Raw genomic sequence first — 24,968 nt, 5'->3', positions numbered from 1 at the left:
GCGGGACTCGCTGAACCGCAGCATTTCATTTCCACCGACTTCCTGTCTCTGTTTATGACTGATTGGCAGGCGGATTGGGAGATGCACCGAGCACTGCTGTGGCAGCCTGTAATGGTGTTTCCAGCAGATCAGCAGTCGCTTGCTGCACCTCCACTCCTAGACAGTATCAATGGGTGTGGGAGTCTTTAACACACTCCTATACAGTATCAATGGGGGTGGCGGTCTTTAATTCACTCCTATACAGTATCAATGGGGGTGGGGGTCTTTAATACACGTCTATAAAGTATCAATGGGGGTGGCAGTCTTTAACACACTCCTATACAGTATCAATGGGGGTGGGGTGTATTTAATACACTCCTATACAGTATCAGTGTGGGGGGGTCTTTAATACATGCTAACATGTCAGTGTGGGGGGGTCTTTAATACACGCTAACATGTATTAAAGACCCCCCCCACACTGACATGTTAGCGTGTATTAAAGACCCCCCCACACTGACATGTTAGCATGTATTAAAGACCCCCCGCCACACTGACATGTTAGCGTGTATTAAAGACCCCCCCCACACCGACACGTTAGCATGTATTAAAGACCCCCCCCACACTGACATGCTAACGTGTCGGTGTGGGGGGGGTCTTTAATACATGCTAACATGTCAGTGTGGGGGGGTCTTTAATACATGCTAACATGTCAGTGTGGGGGGGTCTTTAATACACGCTAACATGTCAGTGTGGGGGGGGTCTTTAATACATGCTAACGTGTCGGTGTGGGGGGGGGTCTTTAATACATGCTAACGTGTCAGTGTGGGGGGGTCTTTAATACACGCTAACATGTCAGTGTGGGGGGGGGTCTTTAATACATGCTAACGTGTCAGTGTGGGGGGGTCTTTAATACACGCTAACATGTCAGTGTGGGGGGGGGGTCTTTAATACACTCTAACATGTCAGTGTGGGGGGGTCTTTAATACATGCTAACGTGTCGGTGTAGGGGGGGGTGTTTAATATGCGCGAGTGTGTCAGTGTTGATCCACCCCAGGCTCTCCCAGAGGGGTGATTATGTGTTCTCAGCAGCTCGAACCCGAGTCTCCCTTCACCACATTGACGTGTGTCAAAACTATGCATCACTAAACAAACCCACATCGCTTCAGTACTTGCCAAAAACTCTCCACACTCTTAAACCTTAAACTTAATTTACTAACATTTGAAACAATCCGACAGCAGTTAAAAGTAGAGTTCTGTGAAAGTCTATGCAGAAATTTGCTTAACCTCTTATGGGACCTGCACTTTACAGCTCCCTTAACAGACTGATGCGACGCCAGCGTTGTATTTGATCATGTCAGTTTTTCAAGACACATGACCGTTGAAATGCATTGTGATTCTTATGCTTTTCTATGGGTTTTCTATAAAGGCACCTTAGTCCATAATGGGTTAAAACAGTAAAAGAAACTCACAGGTCTAAACATTTTTGTCACTCTGTTTTCAGCTCATCAATTGGAAGGCCGGTCCTTTACTCATTTTAGCCGCACGGTTCATCGATGACCATGAGCGTGCCCTTGCTATCGGAGAACGCACACGCGGAGCGTCGCGTCTCCAGGGTCATGAACCCAATCTTCCGGTTACCGTGGTTTCCGTGCCCGCCGCAGTCTTCTCTTACCCCATTTTCATCTCAGTCTCTTCCGCTTCTGCCTCCGCCCGCTGGCTCCGGACCAAGCGCTCCCGGCTCTCAAGCTTCTCTGAGATCTTCCTCCGGTGAGGCGAGCCGGCTAGCTTCCAACCATCCAGAACCCAGACTGCTGTCGCCTCAAGCACTCAAGTCTGTTTGGGCGAGAATTTTGGAGGAAAAAAATCAATATGCATTCCCCAAAAGGCAAGAATGCTAAAACCGTGCACAGTACCGTCAAACCACACTGCCTACTTGCACCGAGCAGTAAACTGAAAACAGCTACTTAAGGAAATAAATAGAACTAAACAGGAAAACCAGCCAGAAAAGGCATAATTTAATTAAAACATATTTTGTTACACCATACAGTGTACACTGTACAGACCATGTAATATCAGCTGGTTGGTACCTCAAGCAACACACTTTCCCTGGTTTTCATACACCTTGGCAGGAGGTATTTACTTAAGAGTAATATAATTATAAAACACTAGCAATTGTTTATAGATTAGTTAGAGCAAACAAAGTCTAATAGGCTCCATTAGTTTGTGTGGCAGGGTACCAGCCCTGTTCATTTGGACATACATAGCTTGGGCAGCAGTTAGTACAGGGTCACCAGTGGAAAAATGGTTTTAACGCAAGACCCTTCTTGGTGGCCTGGGAGTCTACACTGTTGCTATGTGACAGCAATAATGAGGCTAACATCAATTTACCTGTAGAGGTACAAACCAGTCATTTCACACTGAAACCACACACAGAGGCACAAACCAGTCATTTTACACAGAAACCACATACAGAGGCACAAACCAGTCATTTCACACTGAAACCACATACAGAGGCACAAACCAGTCATTTTACACATAAACCACATACAGAGGCACAAACCAGTCATTTTACACTGAAACCACATACAGAGGCACAAACCAGTCATTTTACACTGAAACTACATACAGAGGCACAAACCAGTCATTTTACACTGAAACCACATATAGAGGCACAAACCAGTCATTTCACATTGAAGCCACGTACAGAGGCACAAACCAATCATTTTACACTGAAACCACATACAGAGGCACAAACCAGTCATTTTACACTGAAACCACATATAGAGGCACAAACCAGTCATTTCACACTGAAGCCACATACAGAGGCACAAACCAGTCATTTCACACTGAAACCACATACAGAGGCACAAACCAGTCATTTTACACTGAAACCACATAGAGGTGCAAACCAGTCATTTTACATTGAAACCACATAGAGGTGCAAACCAGTCATTTTATATTGAAACCACACTGTGTCCAAAGACTAACACTTTGCTACTCACCATTCTTACATTACATGGCAGCGAGATGAGTCATTACCTTATATAATTACCACACTGTCGCTTAAACAGGTATGGGTTAGACTTACAGAACGAGAGACCCACCTACCTTTTCCTTTACCTTAATGACCAGATTGGTGCTTAGCTAGCATAATTAGGCAGATTATATACAGCGAGTCACAGGAAACAGGCATGAGAACGCTAACCCGGTGGTGTTTTTTCCCTTAATGATCGTTATGTGCCTCAGCCCGTCCCCCTCTCATGTGTAATTCAGGAGTTTCTTTGTGGCAATGCTCGGCATCGTCTGAAGGAGCTGCAAACACACCGCGCGCTTTAACGCTTTCCGTTCCTGTGTGTTTGTGCGTGTGTGTGTATCCATGCATGTGTGTACTGTGTGTATGAGCCTTTGCTCGCGTGTGTACAAACAATGAAAAATAATTAAGTGTTGGGTGGCCCATATATGCCACTGGGGGCTCTCAACAGGCAGTTTATTCTGCTAATTAGGTGCAGGAAACGCATCTTCTTGTGACACCGTAACCACTCCGGATGCAGTGCAGAGCGCTCACAGAGCTGCGCAGAATGAGAAATGACACAAACCCGCCGCTCTGCCTCCCGCCCCCACCCCGCTGCGCCGACGGCGGCTAATGAGGTCCTGTTCTCACCTCGCGGGCCCTGCCGGGTGCGCTTTTACGACACCCCAATGCTGAAAGCACCCGCTTGTCCTCTCCTCAGGTCCTCAGGAGATGTATGTGTGGCCCTGACAGAACTGCCCGTCCGTGCCATGAGCCAGGACCCTGCCACGGGATTGGTGGAGGCCTAAGGGGGCGGGGTCTTTCTATAGATTCATTCGTTTGCATAGCTGGCTTGCCTGTGGTTCACAGGCCTACAATTATGGGGAGATATATTTTTGTGGCTACATTTAATAGATACATTTTGCACATATTTTTCTCATTCATATTCAAGGACAGGTGAAAAGGGAGTGAAATGATGCATTGTCATCACTCATTTTCCTGCCCAAAGAGAATGAACACAGAGTGAATATTTACACGAATCATTTACTCATGTCCTAGTCCTAACATGCACGGGGGACCAAAACACTTTTTGAATGTTCTGTTTGGGGAACAGCAGAATATTTTTGACATTTCGAGGGACATTTCGAGTGTAATCCAACCCCATGACTGATGACGCAGAGATGAGGTGGCAGAGAGTATTAAATGACACATTAAGATGAAGACAGGGTTCCATTACGCTCATGGAAAAGCCGCACCCCATCAGCTGGTCCCCTACACACGCTTTGCCCTTTGGATTCCCTGGGTGTGCCTGGGTGTGCCTCCCCTCAGCGTTCTGGAGATAATACAGTATTAGCTTGAGCCATGTTTTTATTCTGTTCTGAAATAAGGTTTGCAATAGGAACCTTCTGAAAGTCTTGGTTGTATGTTCCTTCCAGCTTGCAATTTACCAGCTTGCTCAGACCATTCTTTTAAGTCCTGCGAGAAAGTATTGAGTTGTTACTGTGGCACAGGCCTCCTGTTTCTGAAAAGAGAAGCCACTGTGTCATTAGGACCAATCACAACAACTGTGTCATTAGGACCAATCAGAGCCACTGTACCATTAGGACCAATCAGAGCCACTGTGACATTAGGACCAATCAGAGCCACTGTGACATTAGGACCAATCAGAGCCACTGTACCATTAGGACCAATCAGAGCCACTGTGACATTAGGACCAATCAGAGCCACTGTGACACAAGGACCAATCAGAGCCACTGTGCCATTAGGACCAATCAGAGCCACTGAGCCATTAGGACCACTTGGACATCACCTCTTGATCCCAGAACTCCCTCTGATCCCTCTCACAACCAGTAAACTGGAGAAAACTTGATTGATCTGTGCGCCATGGCTTGCATAAGAGGCCTTTCTGTACTATTCATCTTAGTAGCAATTAGCATTTTGTAATGAATGGTTTCGATCAGCAGTGAACCACAGAAGCGAATAGCAAATCAACTAATGCCATTTTTGGAATTCAGAGAAAATCCTGAGTAACTGGTTAAAAGTTGTTATGTCAGCGGACAGCCTGTGGATTTAAGTGGAACGCGGGGGGTCTGCAGCCAAGAATAAATAAAGTGAGGTAATTAAACTATTTCTACTTAGTGGCATATTTAATGGTGCACTTAAGACATGCCGCGCATTACTTCTACTAAGCATCTAATAAAATCAACTGAGAAGGGAAGGACCTGCAGTTTAGGATCGGATCCTATTACACTAATGAAGCTCGGCATGTAAAAGGAGAGCAGCCTCTCCTGTCAGCCACTGGCAAAAAGCAGTGTAGCTTTAAAGGCTTTACAGCATTTGAGTAGGTTTTTTGGAATCTTTTTTCTTCCAAAATTCAGTATTCTAGAACTACATTGCTTTCAATTAGTAGTAGTGATTGCTACATCAGCATTTGAATGTTCAGGTTAAGAACACATGTCTTGATTTAACAATCCTGTCAGTAGATACATAATAATTCTAATGATAATAATTTTATTTTTAGCTGACACATTAATCCAAAGCGAATTACAGCTGATTAGACTAAGAACAATGCAGGGTTAAGGGCCTTGATCAAGGGCCCAACAGCTGTGTGGATCTTATTGAGGCTACACCAGGGCTTCCGGGTCCCAGTCATGTACCTTAGCCATTAGGCTACAGGCTATACCCACAGGCCGATACATTCTTGAGTGGGATGATATTCTGGTGGTCCAGGGTGGAGGGTCAGATGCTTCACACAGGTCCTCAGGTGGGCACCATCCTTTATTAATCTTTCACTAATAGGCCCACTACATCTCCAGAGGGCTAAACAGTCTCACCTGGTGTCCCCCCATCTGTATCGACCCCCATACTGGTTATCTTTGGTCCCAGCTGGCCCTCCTCTTCAGCCAGAGATAATGGCTGCTTCGTTCAGCTGCCTCAGAGTGATTTGATGGCTAGTTGTTGTGTCAGGCCTCTTATTCCCTTTTCTCTCAGGAGCCTAGTGGTGGATGTGGCAACAAACCGTCGACAGCCAAGTTCCACTGGGAGCCTCTGAACCTTCCATCTGCTTCGTTCAGTCGGCTGATAGTTTAGTGTAACTCAAGATTCTTGCATTGAAAGGTCTTAGCTACTGCATTACATTATATTACATTAATGTCATTTGGCAGATGCTCTCATCCAGAGTGACATACAGTTGATTTGACTAAGCAGGAGACAATCCTCCCCTGGAGTAATGCAGGGTTAAGGGCCTTGCTCAAGGGCCCAACGGCTGTGCAGATCTTATTGTGGCTACACCAGGGATCCAACCACTGACCTTGCAGGTCCCAGTCATGTACCTTAACCACTACGCTACAGGCCACCCTTATCCTCCCATGTAATTGTCAGCTCTGCAATATATACAGACTTCAAACTGTTAGACCAGATGACCAAGCAGGTCGGAAGTGTGTTGTGGCCATCTCTGAAGGGAAAATTAATCTTTGGTCGAGGTCCAACAGCATATTCCAATCTCTGACAGCATGCAACAGGCTTGACTCAGGTCTCAAGAGTACAGGTTGTGTGTAACGGGCCTTCTGCCACAAAGGGTATGATTGTCAGTTTTGTAGTTGAAAGGGGCATAGCACTAATGGTAGACTTTCTTTTTGCTTTTCTAGGATCTAGGATGCCAGACTCCTCGGAACTTGATTGTGTGTCCATGTATATCTTCCTTGTATGAGGTTTTTCTTGCAAGCTGAGTGGATATGTTTAAAGTTTACAGGTGTTACACAAAGCGGACATGATGGATCTTCACCACTGACTGAGGTTCTTTGGGGGTAGGAAGAACATCATTGACTGCTCTCACATTGAAACTAATTATCGTTCCCTCACTCTCCAAAACATCTTTCCAGCTCAATTGTTGCTTTAGGTGTTCCCACCTTGTCCACGCTCCATGCTTGGCTTGAAACACAGGCTTGGCACACCTTGTTGCCTCTTCCTGGCGCTGAAGTTCTTCCACCAAGATGCTGATGAATTTTGCCAGCTGGGTTGACTTCAGGGGTCACCAACCCTGTTCTGTTGGTTTTCAGTCCAAACTCAGCAAAGCACACCTCATTCAACAGCTAAAGATCCTGTTGAGCTGCTAATTAGTAGAATCAGGTGTGTAAATTTGGGTTGCAATGAAAACCCCCTCTGCCAAGTTGTACTTGGCCTACAATGTCAGAATCTCTGAGCACTGCCTTTGCCAGTTATACGAAGATGGAAATGCAGTGCAGTTTAACCATTTGGACAGTGGTACAATTTTGGTCCTTTTTGCTCCATACTCCAGCACATTGGATTGGAAATCAAACAATGAATGATGTTAAAATGCAGACACTCGCCTTTTATTTCAGGGTATTTACATCCATATTGGGTGATCTGTGTAGGAATTGCATCCCTTTTCACACATAGTAACCCCCATTTTAGGGTGCATTTTTGTGGTCTCATAATGGCTTCCTTGATTGTCATTGGCACAACTCTGGTCCTCATATTGACTATCGCCAGGAACAGATTCCAAAGGCAGTCAAAAACATAAAATCAAGATTAGATACAAAAAGCTTTATTATAACTACAATAAGCAATTGAATACACCGAACTAATCACAAACAACTGAGAAGCCAACTGTCCGATTACTTTTGGTCCTCTAAGATGGGGGGAAATGCCCTCAAATTAAAGGTGAGTCCGCACTTTAACCTCATATTTATAGTTTCATTTCAAATCCAAAGAGTACAGAGCCAAAAGCACAGAAATGATACCACTGTCCAAAATACAAACGACTGCACAGTAGGAATAATGACAGGGTGTACTAAAGAGTGCCAGGTGGTACTGTATTCTGATGCTATGACTGAAGACTGTAGATCATGAAAATAGGCGTTGACTAGGTTTGTAATGGCGTTCGGTACTTGGGGGTACTCAAATTCAGCCCAAAGGAGGCTATGTGAGACTGAATCAAAAGTATGTGCTAGGTCTAAGGATAGGACATGGATCTCTTTCTTCTCTTTTGGCAGCCTATATCTGATGCCAGTTCATACTTGTATGCTCCAGGCAGCCCAATAAGCCTGGCATACCACTTATGCATTCCTCAGGTTGTTTTTCTTCAGGTAAGTTGTCAACCTCTGTGCAATGATGCTGAAAAAGACCTTGCCTTCAAAATTCAGCAGACTGATTTGCCTAAATTGATCTATGGGGCTCCTGCCCACCACCATGCCTTTGATTTGAATAGTTTTTTTCCCCCATGCCACATTCATCAGTCTCCACAGGAACATCAAAACATTCAGTGCTTAGTTATATATGCCGTATGGGACTCCATTTGGTCCTGGGGCTGATGCTGTTCTTGCGCATTGCAGTCTGGACAACCTCACTCCACCAAGGAGGACTGAGCACACATTCATGTTCAGATGGAGGGTGGATGGGTGGCATGTCTGCTGGTACCTCAAACCTTTCATATCTCTGGTTGTTTGAGTAAGTGTTGCTTACAGACGTTCTTCCAGTTCAGACATTGTTACCCTGAGTATTCCGCTCTCTTCCTTTATGAAAAAAAATCCACAAATCCTTTTCACAAATCCAAAGGGATCCTTATAAAACTGCACCCTGTGCGCTTTCCTTCTTCATCTGTCCAATTCTCAGGTTTTCAGCTCTCCTTAGAGTTATCAGTCAACCCTTTATGCCTGCAGAATATTTATCCCATCCTACTTCTCTCTGGAGGCCTTAAGAACATCACATCTATAATCACATATTCGTACATATTTTACCTTAATCCTTAAGATTTTCTGGAAAAGTCTTGAGGCCATCAAGACTCAAGAATGTTTCGGCTTGTGGAATAGCCAGTAGCCTAGTGGCTAAGGTACATGACGGGGACCCAGAAGCCCCGGTGTAGCCACGATAAGATCCGCACAGCTCTTGATCAAGGTCTTTAACTGTAAATTGTTCCAGGGGGGATTTTGGAATGTTTTTTCTCCAAAATTCTCAGTAGTAATTGTCATATCAGCCTTAGAATATTAAGTTAAGAACATCCTAATCATATAAATGTGACCTTACTCCTTAAAGGTAGTAAGTTAAAGCCCTCCCAGCAGCTCACCTTTTTCCAAACGCACATAATCAAAAAGGGCCCGGCCTTACAGTATCCGCCAGTGACAGCTCAGAGGGTTGTGGTTGGAGGGTCCAGACATATCATTAGTTGGTCGAGTATCATATAAAGAATCATATCAAACTTCTGAACTAATGAAACGTGAGAACGTGCGGGGTGTGCTTGGGCTGTGTTCACGGTCGATACTGAGGCACTGTTGAAATCGGGGTCAATGAGATGCATGCGCAGGGGAAAGCCAGTGTCTTCCACAAGGTGTTGGAGGTGCATTCCTCATTCTGAGGCTCAGGGTAATTCTTCATAAGTACTAATATGTTAAAGTCTGAAGAGTGAAACATGCAACAAAGATTTCTTTCCACAGGTGGACTAGCGTTGTTTTTTTTAAATACATAAAATATGCAATGTACAGTGTACGGTGTGCACTGAAACAGGGATCTGAAAACACATCTGTTGTATTCACCTCCATTCAGCTCTATTTCCAGCTCTATTCAGCTCTATGGAGCTCCATTCAGATATATTCTATGGCTGGATGGGATACAGGAAAAAAGAAACGCAATAACACACATGATTACCCTTGACTTTTTTAAAGGTTACTCATTTTTTATGAGAAAAATGGATCAGTACTATGTATGGTGGGACATAACAGAGTACATGTCTGCATGCCACCATTTCTGGTTTTTGTGTTTAATTAATGACACTTGATTCACATTGGATATAAGTGCCGATGCCATCAGGCACAAAGCAGGGAGCCTATAAATAGCAGTGAATCCAGTAGCACATTCCCATATATTCCAGCACCACATACAGCCTAATCAGTGAAGCAAACCTCAGCCCTCCCAGTTCTCATCAGTCACTGGCTCCACGGGGGAACGTGGGGCTCCGAACACTTTCTACACCGAGCGTAAATACTGGATAGCAATAAAAGGGAGACGCGCATTTCAGAATTTATGTCCACTGAAGGACAAAGAGAATGAAGCGGGCTGCACATACGGTAGGTTATTAATATTAATGTCAGGGTCTGACAAGGAAACACAGAGAAACATCATCATCATCGGGCCGGTTTCTCAGGAAAGATGAGCCATTGAGTCAATGAGCTGGAATTCCCAGAAGGATATCGCCATTAGACGACAGCAACACGATCTAAAGCAGTCCGGCAGAATCCAGCCTTGTTTCACACATTCGGTCAGGAGCAGGCATTTTATAAACCGTTCAGAGATATTTTATGAGGTTTCTTCTCCCAGGGGAGGTTCAACAAGATAACAAAATCAACCCTGACTCAAGTACAAGCAAAGAGACAGGAAAGATATATCTTACCTATATGAGATAAACTAGGCCCATTTCTATTTTAGGGGAGACAGAAACCGGCTTTGGAAAGACGATGGAAAACCATTTCCCAAGAAGAGAGGAGCGTTTACAGATGTGAGAAGAAAAATGGTAACGCTCAAACAATAGTGTTCATGTTGAACCACAATCACGGCTTGTGTAAAAACACCTCCTGTGTTTGCGCCCCAGAGTGGCTAATGACATCAGTGCCACCTCAGCATGTAAACATACTTCAGCTAGGGGAGCAGGAGAGGAAGATAAACAGGAACAGCCTATGGGACAGCGAGCGTCTGTGTGTGACCTAATACACAATCCAACTCCTGTGAGGGAGAGAGAAAGCAAGAGAAAGGGAGAGAGGGAAGGAAGAGAGAAACAGAGAGGGGGAGAGAAAGAGACAGATATGAAGAGAGAAAGGGAGCGAGATGTACAGAGAAATGCACAGAAAATATAGAGATGAATGGAGAAATTGAGAGATGGAGAGGGACAGAGAGAGATAAATAAAGGGTAAGATATGTACTTACAGAAGGGGAGAGGGTGAAAGATGGAGAGAAGTAAGAGAGAAAGCATTCGAGAAGGGCAGAGAGAGTAAGAGAGAGATAATCTCAGGAGTGCTGTAGAAAGACAAATGCCCTTTAATAGGCAGGATTGTGCTCAGGAGCAGATGGCAGTGGCTCACGCACACAGAGGGGAAAGAAAGAGCACTGATCTTATCTGAAGGCCTCGGATGTTTGCCGTTTAGCCCCCTTTGTTTCTATATTGAGCCCTTCTCATGAGAAACTAAAAAGCAGAGTGGCACTGAGCAGGTACTTCTCCTCAAGACCACAGCTAACCAGAATAAAGGCTGTACAATGCCTCCTCTCAGCTCATTAACCCACCCTGATTTAATCCGTTTCCTCAGCTTAATTTGCTTTCCACAGGACATTTGAATTTGAAAATGCCTTCCTTGGACAAAAGCAAAAAATAAACCGAAACAAAAGCAGCCACCGTTCTCAGGCCATAAAGAAAACAGAGGAAGACGATGCAGCTTGGACGTAATTCCTTTGTGGTCGCAGAGGCAGAAGAGTGACAAAGTACATCAAAGCTGAGCTGGAATGCCCGCAGGTGTCCGGGTCCCCTGGGTTTGGGGAGGGGGGTCTGGTGCCGGGGGTGATATTCGAGAGCACGGGAGGGGGAGGGGGGGGGAAGAACCGCCATTGATCAGCTGCCCCCCCCCATCCTACCCCTCCCCTTACAGCAGGTAATGAGCTCACCCTCCTCAGTGACGGATCACGTCCGAGGACGATTACCACTCGGGTGACACGGGTCTCACAACACCGATAACGAGCGCAGCGGGAAGCCGCCACTCCCGCAAATGAAATTCTGGATGAAAACGGCCCTGATAATAGCACTAATCATGACAGTTATTACTACCGTTACTTGTCGGCCCTGCTGTTTGAACAAAAAACGGTCATATTTCAGGCGGCGCATTAAAATGAAGCTTTGTTTCCTGGCTTCGTTCCTGAAGCATTCAGCACCCCACACTGGGCGGTGGGATTGCCTTTACTAACAGGCAGGATCCCTTTTCTTTCAGGCACAAGATCTTCTCTTGCCCTCACCACAACCCCCCCCCCCCCCCCCTCACCTCTCTCCCTGACCAAGAGCAACCTGGATGTGTCAGCTCAATTTACTCTCCAGTGTTCCCGCGATTCCAGACACATCTCCTTAGGAAAGCATCCCTCATCACACACAGTGAAATACTGAAATATTGAAACATATCCACTCCGCTGGGGGGCTCTCGGCTCGTCGAATCGGGGCCGCTGCCGTGAGCTAGGTCAACATCAACAAGGCCCGGGATCCCCCATTGTCACAGACTCTTATCCCACCCCCATAGACTTTAGATTTAGCACTTTAATAATATTTCATCATTATCTGCTAAATGACTAAAATGTAAATGTAAATTTCACATTCCCAGCTTCAGAATAATCTTGTATTGTAAATAAAAATTTTGTTATTTATATTTGCATTCTACTTTATATCTATGTTTCTATTTTTATATTATTCTTTATGTTGTCTGCATGCACCTACAAACCACAGCAAATTCCTTGTATGTGAAAACTACTTGGCGAATAAAGCGATTCGGATTCGGATTCAGCTGACCAAGTGACGATCGAGCGCGGTCACCGACTGACCCCAGAGACCCCCCAGAATGTAGCCTGAAGATGAATCATCAGAGGGGTCCGTGTTCTCGGACTCTCACGCGCGGCCCATGGGGGTGATAGCAGTGGCGCTGTTAGCTGCTGCAGAGGGAGCTCAGGTGTGCTTTGCTCTGGGGAGCAGGCCAGGCTGTGGAGACCATGTGACCACCCCCCTCCTCAACTGCACATCAAAGGGTCAGCCAAGTGTGACAATAGCAGGTCATGTGACCTGCCGGACTGCAAAGCCAGCAACCCGGTTAATCATTCCTAAACTCCTGACAGGAGGGGAGAAATAAACCTGCGGACGACACGCTGCAATGGATTTCCACCTCATTTAAAAACCCGAGAGGTTGCGTTCATGCAGGATTCTGTGTTTTTTACACAGAAGGAAAGGGGGAAAACTACACTACCTTCTATAATTGCAACTACTCCAAGGTCTTTTTTTTAGATTTCAACAGGCGATGACCCAGACTTGAACCACAACAAAATAATGACTCCAGTTTCTTTCAGCCAATCATCAGATGTTTCACATTTGTATTGCTTATTAATCATATTATTTACACAGCCATGGGTAACACTGTCAGATTCAAAAAGAAAGTGCTTCATTTGAATGAAGTCAAAAACGAGATGTAAGCTAGCAGGAGCAAGTGACAAGATAATTCCTTTGATCTGTTTTCTATGCGTGTCATCATTGTATTGTGGCCTCTGAATAAAAGAAATGGAACTGTACGTAGTCAAAAAAGAAGCTTAGTATTACTGCGGTAAGGATGTTGTATAAAGAAGGCAATGTTCCTATAATGTGGACACTAAAGGTGCTGTCTTTTACATTATCAGGTTGTTAATATTTCTCAGTAGAGATGTTCTAAACAAAAAGGGTATATTTCTACCATTCTTTTGTTCACTCATCAACAGGGGCTGTCCAGCACATCCATATCTTAGTTTTAGTCTTACAGGCATATTCACACACCTGTATATAATATAGGCTACTTAAAGTCAAGTGTTCACTTCGTGGTACTTATTTGTGTGTGCATGTGTGTAAAAAATATGCAAACGTCATTGTGGAGTTGTTCTCACTCCACGCAGGAGCTGAGTTGAGTCTCTGCTCTGCTGCAGAGCTTTAAGAACGTCCCATCTCTCCACGTCCTTCAGGGCTATTGTTACAGGAGAGGCAGCCGCACTGAGCATGCTCCAGAATTCCCCCCCGCGGTCGGCATGGAGACCAGGGGGAGCGCTGCTGCTGTCCTGGACCTGTGAGAGGAGGAGGAGTCAGTGTGTCACCTCCTGCCCTGTAATACGAGCAGGGCAGGAGGTACCCAGTAACAAATCCAGGTATCAGCCTTCTTATGAAGGAACAGCCATGCCCCATCCAGCTATCAGCCTTCTTATGAAAAAACAGCCAGACGCAATCCAATTATCAACCTTCTTATAATGAAACAAGACAGGCACCGTCCAATTATCAGCCTTTGTATACAGTAACAGTGAGACACCATTCAATAATCAGCCCTCTTATAATGACAGCCATGCACCATCCAATTATCGGCTTTCTTACGAAGAAACAGCCAGACTCCATCCAGTTATCAGCCTTCTTATAAATGAACAGCCAAAAAACATACAGCCCTTTAATCAAGACATCCCCATCCTCCAAGAAGCCTTACAATAGTGCAGCCCCTCACATCAGCAAAATCCAGCCAGAGCCAAATTAAACATCTTCACTGAGTGAGCAATTTATTGTACAACAGTTTTCTTGGACTGGAGCATTTGAGCCAGTGTAGAAATCAATAGACAAGGCAAAGAGTATTATTCAAAACGCAAATATAAAGTACAGGAAAATCAATACCCCTGAAAGAGAACACTGAAGACCTAAACTTCTGTGAATGGAATAAATATTGTGGTGTGCTATTAAAAAACAAGAATAAAAAAAACACTTTGCGCGCTGAGCCTGTTACTCAAAACCGAGGACTGCAAATGAACAAGCGCGCGCTTCTTGAACGCGTTTGTGAGGATAAGAAAGCAGTGAAATACGAGCGGCCTGCTGTTAAGATCATCCAGGGTGCGGTCATTCGAGCCGGTAGGCGTGATGTCAGCGGACGTGGTGTCAGCTCAGCATTCGCAGCATCATCAGCGCTGCAGTGACACGGCTCTGGGGAAGAGCTGCGGAGGGTCTCACACTTCACTCTGCATTAAGGAATCATCAGAGGCTCCTCACGCCGGCCCAACACGTCTCATCAGCTCCATTTCACAGCCAGTTAGAGAAAACAGCACTGTTTACCTTACAGCCGCCTTCAAGCAAGCGGCTCTAATTGGAGGCAAAAATGCCTATTTAGGTCCCCCGAAAACAAGCAAAAACAAGCAATAAATGTCTGGGAAACTCTCCATTTCTTCAAGTCAGTGCTCTTTATGAGGCTACAGTGAAGCGAATTGCAGGAGAATCCCAGTGAATCGGTTTGGTTGGAGGCACTCGCAAATCTGTCATCCATGGATCACTGCAAGATCAATTGGCCAACATAAAACTATCCCTGGTTAACTTCCAAATACAGTAGACTGACTTCTCCAACAAAACCAAAAAGGCGAAAATTCATCTTGTCTAAAGTTCTCATACTGATGTTAAAAGTAATATCACGTTTCCGAGAGCAGTATTGAATTGAAAAAGTTCTGCTGCACGTTGGAGATGAAAGACTGCGTTCTTGGACCGTTTTCAGCTTTTCACTTGCGCTAAATAATTGATCATTTGGATCAAGCGTCCAATCACCTGTCCTGCTCAAAGCTAACTTGCTTGCAAATTAGAACAGAGCCCAAAAACCCACGCAGCTCCTGCTCGGACCCATTACATTGATGAAGATCAGGGATCAAAAATGCGTCCGAACGACATCAATCCCCCCGACATGCTCACCTATAGAGGCCTCGGTCAGGCAGGCGTCCCCGACGCTCAGGATTATCTGGGCCCTGCCGAACGACTGCGGGATTAAAATTCATGAGGGCTCTGCCATTCCTTCAATAATTAATGACCCTGCGCAGTGATCAGTGAATCATAGACAGCCATTTACAGAGAAAACCTCTTTCAGGAACCGGCCTCCCGTTACATTCCCCCTGTAACCCGCCGCAGGTGCGTGGAGAGAGGCCGGGGATGAGCCTGAACCGTACGACTGGAGGCCCCATTTCACTTCAGCATGCCAGACGTATGTACACTCAGCGACCACTTCATTAGGCAGACCTGCATACCAGCTTGCTAATGCAAATATCTAATGAGACAAGCATGTGGCAGCAACTCAATGCATGCAGACATAGTCAAGAGTTTCAGTTGTTCTTCAGACTGAACATCATAATGGGGAAGAAACGTAATTTAAGAGACTTTGACCGTGGAATGACTGTTGGTGGGCCGGGTGGTTTGACGATCTCAGAAACTGTTGAATTTCACACACAGCAGTTTCTAGAGTTTACAGAGAATGGCGTGAAAAGCAAAGAGAATGTTTTCATTTCAACCCTAATTTGGCACTCCTGATTCTACTAATTACTAGCTGAATGAGATTTCTAGCTTGTTCAAAGGGGTGTGCTTTGTTAGGGTTGAAATGAAAAACCTGCAGGACGGTAGATCTCCAGGAATAGGGTCCGGCAGTCCTGTTCTAGGATTTAAGTAATGGGGTTTCCCCCGTCTACTTCTTCCACAGTTCCAAATAAAACCACAGTAAAAAAAAAACAAAAAAAAATAACGTACGGGAAACGGACAAAGGGCCTGAAGGTTATTTACGCCCCTTCAGCTTCCGAATCAGTGGAGGAAGCTCAGATACAGGGAGCTGTGTACAGATACCGCTCTGTGAATGCCCCCCCACCCCACCCCCCTGGGTGCTGTTGGTCATTGTGCAGAGTATAAAAATACAGCCCGCATGTTTGTTTTCTTTGCAAGGGGCTCCACTCTTGGCAACTGCGCAGTTATTGTGTGACACAACGCAGGCCTATTCTAACTGGCCTGATGGGAAACAATCACTCAAGTGATGGATCACACAGCACAATGCACAAAGAATGGTGTTTTCGGTCCTGCCCAAATTACAGTATAATTTAAGCGGGATTTACGTCACTGCGAGTCACACAGTTAAAACAACATTATCGGCGCGTCAGTGAGATGAATTACAGATGGGATGGGCTTGTGCGGAATCAAGAGTAAATTGCTCTTTCTTACAACTGTCCTTCTGCCAGAGACAAACCACAAAGGCCTGCAGAAAGACTCAGAACTTTGAAACTTCCACTTTGTTAGCTTTAAATGGGCAGAATTGGCTTTAGGGCATTTCACAGGCATACAGACTCACATCTAGAGTCAATGCAGTGGCTGGGCTCAATACTCACATAGAATCATCTGATAGCGCCATCGATCAGTGACACAGCCCGAGAAGTGGGGTCACCGCACCGATGGTGTTTGTGAGATCGTAACGGGCATTTAACACTATAGCAGTGGTGATGGCATAGAACAGTGATGTAACCTCCCCCCCCTACATGTGTATGACAGACCGGTGAATCAGGTCAGGACTCTGCCCCAAGGCCCTCTGAAATGACATTTCGGCTGCGGGTCCATGCTGGTGGATACTGGGTCCAAAGTCCAGATTAGGAAGACTTGGATTTCAGAATCTCCGAGAGGCTGGGAATGGGCAGAGCTCCAGTAATAAAAGACTGAATCCAGTCACGAGTCATAACCCATTCGGCACTTGCACAGAAATCCCCATTCAGTGATTCTGTTCAACGTTCACATGCATGCAACCCACAGTATAACAAGTGGGTTATACTGACAAGCACACACACACGCACACAAGCATGCACAGAAAAGCACACGTGCGTGCGCAGACAGGCACACGCACGCATACACAGACAGGCACACGCACGCATACACACACGCACACAGACGCACACATAAATTTAGCACTGCGAATATAAATAAAATTTGCACATTTGACTGTAAACATTGCAAGAGAACAGAAGCACTCAGACGAAGTCAAACGCACCAAAAGGTCAGACAATCCGTTAACACCGCCAGGGGATCGACAGAACGGATTATTTGCCGTCACACACTATCCTCCAGTGCATAAATAAAGGGACTGTGCATCCGAATCGATATTCCTCGCTTCTGGGAGTCTCTCAGGCTGAAGTGAACGTTTGTTTTTCTGAGTCCGTCGCTCTGGGAGCAGTAGAGAGGGGTGGTAAACTCATAAAAATGCACATGCCATAATTGCTACAGTTATAAGGGGGGGAAAAAAAGGAGCTAAACACTTTTGATGCCTCAATATTTACACAACAAAGAGGAATGAGCCACTGTGTACTGAAAATGCAACTGGGAATTTTTTGGGACAAAGCGATATGAGGAGTCACTGTAACCAATTTGGCTTGGAAAAATTCTATCTGTCCCTTAACAACAGCCCTACACAGTGCACAACAAATGTATTCTTCTCTATTAATAACCTGATGCTGGCTGCATAAATCAATCCCTCCTTCACCACACAAGATACTGTAACCTCAGGAGTCCAGTGACGCACAAAGCAATCTTGTCAAAATCGCCCATCTTGTCAGCTGTCAACCAGCAATCCAGCTTGATACAAAATATAATGGATAACAATCCAGTTAAACAAAACATTAATTATGCAGTGCAGGGTAAAAAGGATTTAACCACTTCCTGATTTCCTCTATTACTGCATATGTCACACTGAATGGTTTCAGAGAGAGACAAAATGTAATATTAGACAAAGGGAAACCAAGAAAAGACAAAACACATTTTAAAATGATTATTTCATTCAGTGAATGAAAAACATTATACATCATCCATGTGTTGAAAAACCAATGAATGACCAAACACTCCCTGTAATTTGATATTGGTCTTTCACATCGTGATGGAGGAGTTTTAGCCCATTCTTTGTTTCAGATATCTTGGTAGGTTATTGAGCATTTCAGGTCCCCCCACAGCATCTCTATTGGGTTCAAGTCAGGACTTTAACTATGCCACTCCAAAACTTTACTTTTCTTTCTTTTTTTAACCATTCATGGTTCCTTCAAGAATGGCAAGTCATCCAGGTCCTAAGGCAGCAAAGCATCCCCACACCATTACACTACCATGACCATGTTTGACTGTTGGTTGACTTAATGTGAAATGCCGTATTTGCTTTACACCAAACTCATCTGTCCACAGAACATTATCCCAAAAGGTCTGGGGATCATTCAGGTGCTATTTTAGTGAATGTGAGATGAGCATCAATGTGTCTCTTGTTAGCAGTGGTTTCTGCCTTGCTATCATGAATCCCATTTTCCCTGATCTCTTTCTTATCATGAAGACATGGACCTCAGTGGAGGCTAGATATGCCTGTAGTTCTTTGACTGTTTTTCTGGGATCTTTTGTGACCCGCTTGCAGAAACCTGTGGAAATTACTTCACTCTGATGGTAAGGTCCAATATGAGTGAGGTCTATATTCAACAGGGCTGGCTGCAATCAAGCCTGGTTGTGTTCACTCAGCTGAATGTAATGATCAATTAAATTAGGTTAATTGGTTGATTGAGCAACTAAGGGAGCAATTCCCTTTTCACATGGGTGATATGGGTGTTTGATAACTTTTTTCATGAAAGTTATGACGTAATTTTTAAAAAGTATTTTGAATGTCTCTTTGTCTAATATTACATTTTATTCAAATATCTGAAACCAATCAGTGTGACTAATAGGCAGAAATAGAGGAAATCAGGGGGCAAATACATTTTCACAGTGCTCTACATGCAGCATAGACCGCAAAAATAACAGACTGCTGTGTTATAATGGTGCCACCATGGAACCAGGAAACCATGTGTAGAACACAGCCAGCAGGTGTGGTTAAAATAGGGTCTGTCAGACTGGTGAATTCTTTATTTAGCTGAATGTTCATTTCGATGGTGCACAGCAGATGCTAAGCAGTTCTCAGAATTTTTGTCCCAGTGACTGACAAACCTTTTTACCTTGTTCTAGAAACCCTGGATATTGACTAATTGTAGATGGAAGCCGATTGGATTCTTTCTCTGTCAACAGGGCAGCTCTTAGGGATAAAACCGATCATTCTACAGGGATGACCAAATGTTCCTAAAATACCCTTCAGCACAAGGGCATCCTCTGATATCTCTATCGCTGGCACTGAAAACACAAATAAAGTACTCCTATAAATGACTACAGGAGAGACACAGTTAGAAGAAATCTCCTGAGGAAATCTCAGTTTCGGAAGTCTGGTTCAACGTCTAGTGACCTCACTCTCTCACTCTCTCACTCTCTCACTCTCTCACTCTCTCACTCTCTCACTCTCTCACTCTCTCACTCTCTCACTCTCTCACTCTCTCACTCTCTCACTCACTCACTCACTCACTCACTCTCTCACTCTCTCACTCTCTCACTCACTACTGACCCTGGTGCTCCCTCTCTCTCACTACTGACCCTGGTGCTCCCTCTCTCTCTCACTACTGACCCTGGTGCTCTCTCACACTCACTCCCTCTCACTCTCTCACTCTACTGAACTTTGTGCTCCCTCTCCCCCTGTAGCTCTACTGACCCTGGTGCTGTCTATCTGCTGCTCTACTGACCCTGGTGCTCCCTCTCTCACTACTGACCCTGGTGCTCTCTCACACTCACTCTCTCTCACTCTCTCACTCTACTGAACTTTGTGCTCCCTCTCCCCCTGTAGCTCTACTGACCCTGGTGCTGTCTATCTGTTGCTCTACTGACCCTGGTGCTCCCTCTCTCACTACTGACCCTGGTGCTCTCTCACTCTCTCACTCTCACTCTCACTCTCACTCTCACTCTACTGAACTTTGCGCTCCCTCTCCCCCTGTAGCTCTACTGACCCTGGTGCTGTCTATCTGTTGCTCTACTGACTCTGGTGCTCCCTCTCTCACTACTGACCCTGGTGCTCTCTCACTCTCACTCTCACTCTCACTCTCCCCCTGTAGCTCTACTGACCCTGGTGCTGTCTATCTGTTGCTCTACTGACTCTGGTGCTCCCTCTCACTTTACTGACCCTGGTGCTCTCTCACTCTCACTCTCACTCTCACTCTCACTCTCACTCTCACTCTCACTCTCACTCTCACTCTCACTCTCACTCTCACTCTCACCCTGTAGCTCTACTGACCCTGGTGCTGTCTATCTGTTGCTCTACTGACTCTGGTGCTCCCTCTCACTTTACTGACCCTAACTCTCATGTTCAACATGTTCTACTCCACATCTCCACTGACCATCCTGACAGAGGAATGATCTAAAATTTATTGAAAAAACATGATGTCAATGTTTGTGTTTTTGCTGACAGAATGATGAGACTGGTCAAAATGTTGCTTAAAACAGTGCAGTGAAAAAAGCTTTAGGCAGCTCAAAAAATGATGGTGCTTTGTCTCAGAAATGTCTCCTTGCAGGGCATTGTGTGGCAGCCAAGTTGAGCTATATCACTGCTTTGGTCATTATGAACAGAGCAAAAAAATACCACATGCAGGTGAAAGATTTGTGTTTTAATGCATAGAAAGGGCATGGATTCAGGGATGTTGAGAAATAACAAGGTGGCAGCCCCCGCGCGCGTGCGTGCGTGTGAATGCGTGTGTAACATTCACAGCTAGGCCCCTAGCAGGGCCTTTATGTTCACCAGAGCATGGAAGGTAAGTGCTGGTATTAGCATTTTATTAAGTGACCTTTTTGCTTCCGGGCTCAGTCTAAGTAGCGCTTATTTCCCACTTGTGTTTTATGCCAGGCAGAAAAGTAGGTCTGCCAACTAACATAGGCATATTTATTGCACGTACAAGGATGTATCTGGTAGTACTGTATGATACATGTGGCTTTATTTCTTTTGTAACCAGTATAAATGCTCTCAGACTTTATATATTCATTTTTTTGTAAACCTCATTTACTAATGTCTTCTATCTTCGGGCCAGCATCCAAGAAATTGCTCCGTTTCCAATTAATTTGCCGTCCATGTCCTGACTGCACTCAAGGTGCAACCTCAGGAAGTGTAAATTGTCCCTCTCTGCTGCCAGGATGAAGCGTATTGGTCCTTTTCTCTGCAGTCTGATTAATGCAACTGGGCAGCGTGACAGATTTCAACTTAGAAAGACAATGAAGTAAAACCTGAAACACGGACTAATGTAAATAATATAATAAGGACTGTATTAAGCCATTAATGAGACAGAAGCAGGTTAGGGGGGCAGTTGGGATGAACTTCAGATCACTTTCTGATCTAATCCTGGAGCAGTGCACACATTATTCATTATAACGGCTGATGCTGCAGACAGCCTGAAGTTGATATCTTACACATTTATACAGCTGCACATACAGCAGGCCCTGCTTAAAGGTACAATACATTTTTTGTGTTTAAACATTGTTACAAGACCATTGTAAATCCATTCCTATCATTGCAAAAAGGTAGGACTGACATGTTGACTTATCCACTGCCTGTGTTTATAGTCCTAATTCGGGTTTCAAAATATACAGTTGACAGACCAACACACTGTACCAAAACATAGTACAACGCAGCTGTACAACAGTTGAAGCTTATTGGTCACGTGGGGGGGGGGGGGGGGGGGGTTTCAACGTCATCGTGTTCACAGAAAAGGGGGAGGGATAAACAGTGTTTGTTGCTTCCTTTCTTGACCGTTAGAAGTCCAAAATGACCTATTGTACCTTAAAGGGTCTCGATCAGCGGGACAACAACCCAGCTTCACTTGCGGCTCGATTCCGCAACCTGAATATAAGTTCAGGTCACAGGTCACAAAAAGTTAAAGCGGGAAGCGCGCTCCCACCTGGTTCCGCCCAGGCAGAGCCCACAATTGGTGCCAACAGAGTCGGACCTGGTGAGCAGAACCGAAGGAAAACTGAATTAGTCTGATCACTATAAGAAGTGGTTTCATTAGTGACGTAGTTGCGCCCCTGCTGTGTACGCGTTAATTACCCTGCCGGTAATTAGCAGCTCTTTGCAGCGCCGTGCTTCAGTGTCGCTCGGCTGGCCTGCTACCCGCCTGGTGCCCTTTGTTGACTGTCTGTCAGTCAGGGGGCTGGGCTACGGGGGGCTCATTGTCTAGAGCCGCTTTGTTTCCATCCAGCTGCAGCTGCTGTTTCACAGGAGAACAATGTACAATCAGCGCTAACACTGGTCCGCTGTGCTGCAGGAATGTAGTCGCACACGCGCCAGAGCATCGTCACGGCTCTACCTACAGGGCTCTTTTCTACTGGTCCAATTGGGCTAGTAGGTCAGTGTTCTACTTGCCCGCAGTACATTTCCACTGAGCCAACTTCCAAAGTAAGTACAACGACTTCAAGTCGGTTAAGCAGGCAATTTGGATTCAAAAGTGTCAAAACAGCAATCTATGGCGCTGCTGTCCTTTAATAAATATGAATATCTGCTGATCGCTGCCGCCAAATCATCTTTGAGTGGTTTCAACCAACCGCAGATGTAAAATGTTGAAAATCATGGATGACTTGTCTTCTTCGCATTGGGGGTTTTGAATTTCGGGCGAGATGCTTGCTGTTTAACCGCAGATAAAACTGAAGTCTCAGTACAAAAATGAATTAATCATATGGTACCGTTAGGTATTGATAAGCAAGTTTCAGAAGAGAAAGGATGGCTATAAAGTCAGTTTGTTATAAGAAAGCGTTGGCTCAAACATTAATGAATGATGAAGCAGGACGGCTGGAATTACACCGGACGTGTTACATTCGCCGTGTGGAGCTCGCTTCCTTTTGGCGCACATGCTAGTGGATTCTAGTTCTTACACAAACGCATAGGCGTTATATGTAGGATACTAGACTGCCACACTTCACTTCCAGTATGCGAACACTCCAGCCTTAAACCAGACATGCGTTTGCATACTATTGGAGGTGTGGAGCTTGTTTCCTTAGTTCCTTTCAGCACCCCTGCTAGTGGATTATAGCCATTACATGGGATTATTAATGTCTGTGCAGTATGCGTTATATGTAGGACACTAGACTGGCAAGCTTCGATTCAGTTATGTGAATGCTCTGCTTCTGCTGTGATTCCAGCCTAAAAGGCTGTGCCTCATACGTGCTGGTACGCCGTGCCTTTGGAATCTATCCATGATGACAAAAAAAGCTAAAAAGCACCTGGGAAAGCAAACGGGGCCCAAAATAAAACAGAATAAGACAAAAAAGCAGGTTGTGATAACGAGCCACAGCACTGGGTAAGGAAGGCACGTGCGCATCAGCATATCCTGTCAGCGAATTTCTCTCATTTACCATTTCAAAGGCAGCAGAATTATATTCTTGGAAGAAAAAGAAGACATAGTAATGGTGTGCACACCAAGGGCAAGTGTAGGATGAATTTCCTGAGGAAGGACCCCCACCCCCCACCCTCGAAGAGCCAGGCACTAAACGCGGCTAGGGAGAAATCAGCAGTGGAATGAGGGACTCCAAAGCGCACTCATCACCTCCGCACAATGAGAAGAGTCTATCCTCAAACACGTGACTGGTGAGGTCAGAGGAGGTCCTCTCTGCACAACGCGGTGTTTCATATCGTATAACATTCGCCGGACACGCAAATACTTCATGTGAACGAGCAGCCAGGCGTTGTGGCTGTGCGTGAGAAACGAGCTCTCGGACACGCGTCGCTGCGTTAGCGCAGTAATTCTCTCGCAGACGCCGATGTGTGAAGTGTCAAGCGCAGCGTTTTATATTGTGCTGTTCCAGGACTGCTTTGGGGTTCGCAATTATTTGACTGAAGTCACACTGCAAAGAGCAAACAATGGATTAATGCCAGAGGCACAATTCCAGAAAATTCACAACGAGACTAAGAAGATAAGCAGTGTGCGTGAATCTAAATTGCCACAATTTCATCTTCACCGGCACATAAGCCAGGCAGGCATTCTTTCTTCTGCATTGTCTTCTGTTACACTTTTCTCAAATGAATTTCATTCGGAAAGGCAACGCAGAGCACCCGACACAAAGGTTTTTTATTTTTTTTCTACAAGATTATTTATTTACAGAAACATTCAATCAAATCTGCTTTGACTTGGCTTGTATGGAGGAACTGTTTTGATGACTCCAATTCATCCTTACTTACATAAAGATAAACACTGCCAAGGCCTGATTCCAGCCAATAGCTTAATGTAATACAGACTGCATTCTGCCCATTAATGCTTCAAATTAAAAGAGTGCACCATGGTGAGCGTGTCAAGCATGCATCAGCATTGTGTGGAGCAAGCCTTTCACCTGCCAAACCATATCCAGTGACCCAGCCTGAGTGATTATTCTGTCTTATTAACTGTAGTGCTATCGACCCCCGCTGCCGCACTGCAAGACAGCCCAGCGAGAGGCAATAAAGCCACAACAGCGTCACCTGATCTTCGCCGAAGCCATTGTTCAAATAAATAAGGGTTAGCTACTATGTAGAAACGGATATGTGTGCCATTGTAGATC

At 45.1% G+C, this 24,968-nt stretch overlaps 1 protein-coding gene across 1 annotated transcript in view; it reads right to left on the bottom strand.

Moving 5' to 3' along the window:
- si:dkey-91i10.2 (uncharacterized protein LOC555224 homolog) overlaps positions 1–24,968 on the bottom strand; it is a 46,004-nt gene that overhangs the window by 18,322 nt on the left and 2,714 nt on the right. The window contains exon 2 of the mRNA XM_061233967.1: positions 1,652–1,812. The gene's annotated coding sequence lies outside the window, so the exon portion shown is untranslated. The remainder of the gene's footprint in view (positions 1–1,651; positions 1,813–24,968) is intronic.

Source organism: Conger conger, chromosome 3, assembly GCF_963514075.1.
Source record: "Conger conger chromosome 3, fConCon1.1, whole genome shotgun sequence".
In the NCBI taxonomy this organism is placed as follows: domain Eukaryota; kingdom Metazoa; phylum Chordata; class Actinopteri; order Anguilliformes; family Congridae; genus Conger; species Conger conger.
Note: the sequence above shows the minus strand (reverse complement) of the source record. Positions and strands in the feature narration are given on the sequence as shown.